We start from the raw sequence: 6,829 nt of genomic DNA, 5'->3' as shown, positions 1-6,829 counted from the left end.
CAAAAATAACTGGACTTTTTCAATATTGCATCATCACATGGTTATCATATTTAAACTACCAATATCATTAACATAAGAATGTGCTCATCCCATCTTGATGTGTGAGAAATAACAACACCACACTTCCAGATATCCGGTGTCACCATACAAGATCAGCAACAATTGCCTTGCAACCAAAATATGAAGTTTAAATGAATCTTATGTTCTAAGGGGTGAAACCATTCAAGCTTAAAATCTTTTAACAAATCGACAATTCCAAAAAAAAAAAGACTTCGTACAGCCACCTTCTTCAGATTCCATAAGAGCATTGTTTCTCCTGGCACATTAGTTTTTGAGATGTTTCAGAGAACCTGATTCAGTGCGTGGCATTCTACTGGCCTCAAGCAACTTGCCAACAAATTTGACAAGTAATTAAATATTGGAAGTACACGACTAGGATAATTGACAACTGAGAACAAACTTTTGATGTACATAGTTGATGTGAGTCTAGACGAAGCAAATAGTTGAGATACTTCTTAAAACAAAAAAAGAAAGACCTTTGTTGCACAAAGAGAATCCACCAATAGTGAAGTTTCTGAGAGAATCTGTGAGCAAGTATTCACTAGACTATGACAAGATCCAGTAGTTGAGAACAATGACCTGACTCCAAATCTAAGAGCAAATGCACCAGAGATGACAACGAGCACATTATGCATCTTACACTTGACAGTGCCTGACTCTTTTGCAGGGGATATCTTCACCAATAGTGACGAGACTACACCTAGTGTTACACTAAATAACCTAGACATCAATTTCCCTGTGCTATGAAAATAGGCTGAGCTTCAGGGCTTGTAATTTAGTGTGCTCTAGAGCAACATAGTATATCCAAAGATGTAATGTCCCTATAGCATATAGGCCCTCAGGAACGTCAAATCTTAAGATAAATGATAAATGGTTACACCTTGACATTGCCAAACTGGGCTTGCAATTCATCATCCAGATCTGCCTCTTCTCTGCCATCTTCTTCTGCATCATCGTCAACCTCCTCATCTGCCCCTTCATCCTCATCATTTTCATCCAAAGATCCGAGCACAGATGTACCATGAGTGCCCTTCTGCAGTGCAGTTTTTAAAGCTTCTATGCCAGCTTCAGAAATATGGTTCCCATTAAGACCAAGCAGCTTAAAGCCTGGCTTCAGGGCTACAGCTTTGGCAGCAGCACAAGCTCCTATCCTTCCAATGTCAGTTTCACTAAAATCCAGTTCCACCAGGCCTTCGTGGCCATTTTGGAGGGCATCACAGACAATAACCACCCCCTTGTCTTCAAGCTCATTCTCAGACAAATTCAGCTTGACAAGATTCGGTTTGGATGCAATGCAGCTAGCAAGCTTCCTCGCTGAACTCACAGTTATCTCATTTCCTGCAAGTTCTAGCACTTCAAGACCTGGAGCTCCTCCTTCAAGGGCTTCCAGCACTGCTTCAGTTCCCTGATCTTCGAAGCCAAGGTAGCTCAGATACACCTCTTTGAGGTCAAGGTGTTGTTTCAAAGGCTTGGCCAGAGCAATGCCACCTTCAGCACCGACAGGATTGTCGCGCAAGTCAATTCTTTTCAGGCTAGACCCAGCCAACAAGGCTTCTGCTAGGGCGACTCCACCATCACTTGCAACCCTAGTAGAGGAACACCTGAAATCTTCAAGCACAGGAGCACCTTTCACAAGCTCTGAAAGAGCTACTGCCCCACCATCACCAGTCATGTTGTTGTGGAAATGCAAGACCCTCAGCTTCTTGGAAGATGGAAGGAGCTCGCAGATGGCCACAGCAGCCTCCTCTGAGATACCATTGTTCATGAAGTAGAGCTCTTCCAGAGCATGCTGCGATTTCAAAAGCTCAGAGAAAGCCCTTACCCCCTTCTCTCCCAGGGCATTATCAGAGAGATTAAGGTGTTTCAACTTGCAACCCATAAGAGCACAGGAGAAGATTGACATGACAGAGAGGGCCTCGTCTTCATTTCTACCCGCAACTATATCGGCGACGTTAACTCGGACAAGCTGAGATCTCAGGGTTTCCAAGATCTTACCGGCAACTTTGGCAGCTTCTTCGCCGAAGCTTCTGTTGCTGAGGCAGATGCTAGAGTAAGCGTTTCCCGGCACAGCGAGCGGCTTTAGAAGGTCCCCAGCGGCCTCCTCCGTCAGAAACTCGCGATTGCCGTCTGAAATATCAAAGACAGTCTTCATGGCAGAGTTTTCCTTCGGGGTTTCTGGTTCATCCAACTGCAGTTCGGTGGCATCGACGCCTGTAGCATCTGCAGGAGGCGGCGGCGATGCCGGCCCTCTCTTCATGCATTCCAGCATAAGCCGGCTAGCCTCTTTAGCGTAGAACTGGACCACGCAGATGTCGGAGCTCTCCGATTCGGCATGCTGCGACGCCGCCACATAGGCCTCCTGCTCGATTCGGTCTGCGAGGATGGAGGCCTCGGAGGCCCCGATGCGGCCGTAGCGCTGCGAGAAAAAGGAGACGGATGAGAGATGATCAGAGAGGCGCTGCACAAGGGTGGAGCGCGTGGAAGGATTCGGAGGCCATAGGCGGATGGAGGGCAACGTCCTGGGGGAAGACGAACCAGATGAGGGAAGATGAAGAGGGGAAGGGCTTGATGCGCTTGTAGTTGCAGTCGCCATCGATAGATACTTAAGCTCTGGTAGCTTGACAGCAGCTATGGCGGGGTTGAAGCTTGCAGGCTCGGGCTGAGGCGGTGATGAAAAAGGCAACGCCGCGGGTTAATTGGGTTTGATAGAAATATGAAGTCCGCTCTTGGGTTCCCGTTGATCTCCTCCTTTTTGAAGTTCCACAACGGGTCGTTTTGCATTAAATTTTTTGCTTGGAGAAAGCGGTAGCTTGTCTAGATCTTCTTTGACCATTTTTTTGTACTTGGGATTTATGTGATAGGCCCTCTATTTGGATGGTTTTATGTAAGATCCCGCTTAACCCCATACTTGGTTAATTCAAAATGTTTTCTTGATTTGAATAGCAAGTGTGTGTGTGTGTGTGTGAGAGTGAGAGAGAGAGAGAGAGAGAGAGAGAGTGTGATAGTTGAAACTTTGTGTGTGTGTGTGTGTGTGTGTGTTTGAGAGAGTTCTTTTATTGAAGTTGAAAGTGTTTTAAATGTTTTAATAATTTGAATAGCGTGTGTGTGTGTGTGTGTGGATGTGTGTGTGTGTGTGTGTGTGCATGTGTGGGTGAAAGTATTTAGAAATATTTTGGTGTGTGAAAGAATTTGAATAGCAAAAGTATGAACTTTTTTTTTCGAAGGTGAAAGTTTTTAAAATATTGCCTTTAAAATGTGAGAAAAGGTATGTAGGATTTGTGATTTGAATTGCATGTATTTAGTATGTGCGTTAACTTTGTAGTATACATTTTGCCATATGTTTTGTATAGTAGGTTTATAACAATCCACGTTGCCTTACACCTAGGGGAAGTGGATTAGTAAGAGCAACTTCTTATACACACACACACACACACACACACATAAACACCACTCACACACGCACCAAGAAAAGAGTGTGTACTTACATGTATTAATTCAAACACACATGTATACACACAATTATTTTTTGGCCTCTCTGTGTGATTGTGTAGAAGCAAGCACAAGAACGATAGCATCAAAGTTGGTGCTTTCAAATCCAATTCTCTCTTCAACTTGAGGTTAGTTTTTTTGTTGTCCTTTTTGTCTTTATCTATTTGTTGTCAATATGTGATGCATAGATAAATAATTTTTTTTTGTTCATATGTTTGGTTAGCTATAGAGAGAGAGAGAGAGAGAGAGAGAGAGAGAGAGAGAGAGAGAGCACATCAAAATATTCTCTATCTCTTTCTATCTCATCGAGTGTGTTGTGCCACATCTAAACAGTTTATAATATTGATATGCTTGGCTACCTAAGCTAGAAACATTTCATTTATTAGACTACTGTCTTTGAGATTATAGAGAGAGTTCTAGAGATAGAATAATGGGTCTACAAAAACTATAGTAGTCTTGGAGAATATACACATGTAGTAGTCTTATATTAGCTGAGAAACATTCTTAAAAAAGTTAAAAAAAAGGTTTTGCCAATACATTATTTTTAGAGAGGCAGTTATATGTATCTCTATAAGAGTTATCAAGGAGGTATCTACATGTATATAGGTAGGTTACTAGAGTTAGTTATATGTTGGCAAAGATACAAAGAGATGTTTGTAGAGTCTTAAGATATTAATTTTGGATTTCAGCAAATGGAGATTTAGAATGATAACAACCACTCAAAAGCTATACTGGCTGGCGAATGATTCTTCCAATGAAGAAGTAGCTTTTTCTACCCCGCCCGAGTTTATGAATGTTTGAGTTGCAAAAAACCTTGCTCGGTCAAGGTCTCCATCCGGATAACCAAACTCTAAATGTCTACAAAATATTGTGGATATATGCGAGCGCACTGAGAAAAATCAGGCTGTTTGCAACAAGTACTTAGATGCTCTTTGGGATGAGATCCGTGGAAGTGGCAACAAAGGGGATATACGCTAAGAGAGGAGTTGTCTTATCATCTCCATCGCATCCTTGAAAGTAGTGGTCGCATGGAGGCTAACCAACTAGACATGATTTCTTTCATGGAGAATATGCATGTTGAAATTGGGGAACGTCTAGGTGGATGTAATGGGCAATGTAAACAATAAGTGGATTCTCTAAAAGAGCAAGTATATACTTTAGGCTTGGAGGTATTGAGTCTTAAGATATCTGTTAATCGACTCAATGCTATTATGAAAAAGATGATCCGTATGTTAGAAGCCCGGGTAGTTCCCTAGAGATTTTGTGAGAGTAATGATGTTTTTACTCAAGGGACAAATTGTGCAATGCTATCATGTCGGGTCAAGGAGATGATTTTCATGTGGGGCAGAGAGATATTCAAATAATGTCGCGCATAGGTGCTATAAAAAAATATCTAACTTGCATCGTTTTCATATATGCCTCTATTATATGTTCTTCTATTTCCTCGGAGGATGGTTGGCATGTTGGAATTCCACTCAACGGTAGGAATAGACAAGGTTCAAATGAGGAGACAAAGACCGTAACTCAACGGCAATATTATGCATATAGACTATAGATAAGGGAAGATACAAATGCCTTCCTTCTGCGCAGTGGTCGACTTTTGCAACAGTACATTGTTGATGCATATAGTAGTATGGAAGAATCTATATTAGTATAGATACGTAATAATCAGAATGCATTGTGTGCTGAAGTATACCAAGGTCTTACAGATATGGTTAGTTCAAGCGATGGGGTCAATAGAGTCTCTAGGGGCATTGTTGGACCACGCAGGGTAGTTCTACCATCTACATATACTAGGGGACCTAGATATATGTATCAATTGTACTAGGATTCAATGGCAATTGTTAGGAAGATGGGTAAACCTGACCTGTTTATTACCTTTACTTGCAATCCTAAGTGGGATGAAATAACCACTACTTTACTGCCGGGTCAGGTTGCCCAAGATCTACCTGACTTGACAGCATGGGTCTTTTATGAGAAGCATAAGGACATGATGGACTTATTGGTGAAAAAAGAAATATTCGGAAGGGTATTGAGATTTGTTTTTGTTATTGAATTTCAAAAAAGAGGCTTGCCACGTACACATATATTATTGATATTGGAACGTGGCTGTAAACCAATTGAGATTGCTCACTATGATATGTTGGTATAGAGAGAGAGAGACCTTAAAGTGTTATGTAAATGATTAGGGTAGTGAGTGTTATATTTGATATTAGGGGTATATTGCTTAGGATGGATGTGGCAAGGAGATTGCTCACTATGATATGTTGGTATAGAGAGAGAGAGAGAGAGAGAGACCTTAAAGTGTTATGTAAATGATTAGGGTAGTGAGTGTTATATTTGATATTAGGGGTATATTGCTTAGGATGGATGTGGCAAGGAGATCATTTTCATTTGTTTATGGTGATGGACAAGATATTGAAGGTAATATTTTTAGATGGTTACTACAATATAGTTATTATTGTTTTCCATATCTATTTAATATTCATGGCTCAATTGTAGACTCTCCATTTTGGGAAGGACAAGCAACAACATCTCTAATTATCAAACTGTTAGAGAGCACTGGTGTTTTACGGTGTATATAGAAACTTGCTTTTTATGTAGCTTTTGTGTTTTATTTGATAAATTTATATTGCTATTGATGTATTATTTTTGTGATAGGGAATATCTTTATTTTTAGAACCCAGATTATTGCTAGGTTTGTATGGTCGAGACACTTACAACAACGAGAGCTTTGGGCTCCTTGGAATTTACAATCTAAGATTGCGAAAGATCGCGGATCGCTTGCGTAATGAGGGCTTGAACCTGTGACCTTGGGACTCTTGAGCAACACCTCTCTCCACTGCACTAATTTGCGGTCGACAAGGATAAGCCATTCATTTTTTCACATGCAAGAATACTCTTGCTCGTTTTCACGGACGGATTAAACCACTAGCAATATTAAAAGCTTTCTACTACAAGCTTGGTGTCCTCCATCAAAAGCTTGGTGCTCCACTTTTCCAAGCCTTTACCTCCTCTTCACATTTATTGGGTATATATTTAAAAGAAAAAGAGAGAGATTTGTATAAAAAAAGAAGGAGAGAAAAGCTAAGTTCAAAGGCTTCCGAAGATAAAAGGCTTCAAATCAACTTTTGGGATTACTACAAAAGTGGGTTTTCTCTAAAATTGATTTTTGGGGACAAAGACAACCGTCTTAAAAGCACAATTGGGCTACTTCAACAAATCGATCTTGAAGGCTTCAAATACCACTTACGGGCTTTATGACACTTGAAGTTGGGAA

At 40.9% G+C, this 6,829-nt stretch overlaps 1 pseudogene across 1 annotated transcript; it reads right to left on the bottom strand.

The window, feature by feature from the left end:
* Positions 1-495: 495 nt before the first annotated feature.
* On the bottom strand, positions 496-2,784 carry LOC147629671 (RAN GTPase-activating protein 2 pseudogene; annotated as a pseudogene). The gene has a single exon (XR_015267743.1). The product of XR_015267743.1 is annotated as an RAN GTPase-activating protein 2 pseudogene (transcript).
* Between the last annotated feature and the right edge of the window lie 4,045 nt (positions 2,785-6,829).

This window comes from Cibotium barometz, chromosome 17, assembly GCF_041138505.1.
Source record: "Cibotium barometz isolate CiBa-2024 chromosome 17, ASM4113850v1, whole genome shotgun sequence".
Lineage (NCBI taxonomy): Eukaryota > Viridiplantae > Streptophyta > Polypodiopsida > Cyatheales > Cibotiaceae > Cibotium > Cibotium barometz.
Note: the sequence above shows the minus strand (reverse complement) of the source record. Positions and strands in the feature narration are given on the sequence as shown.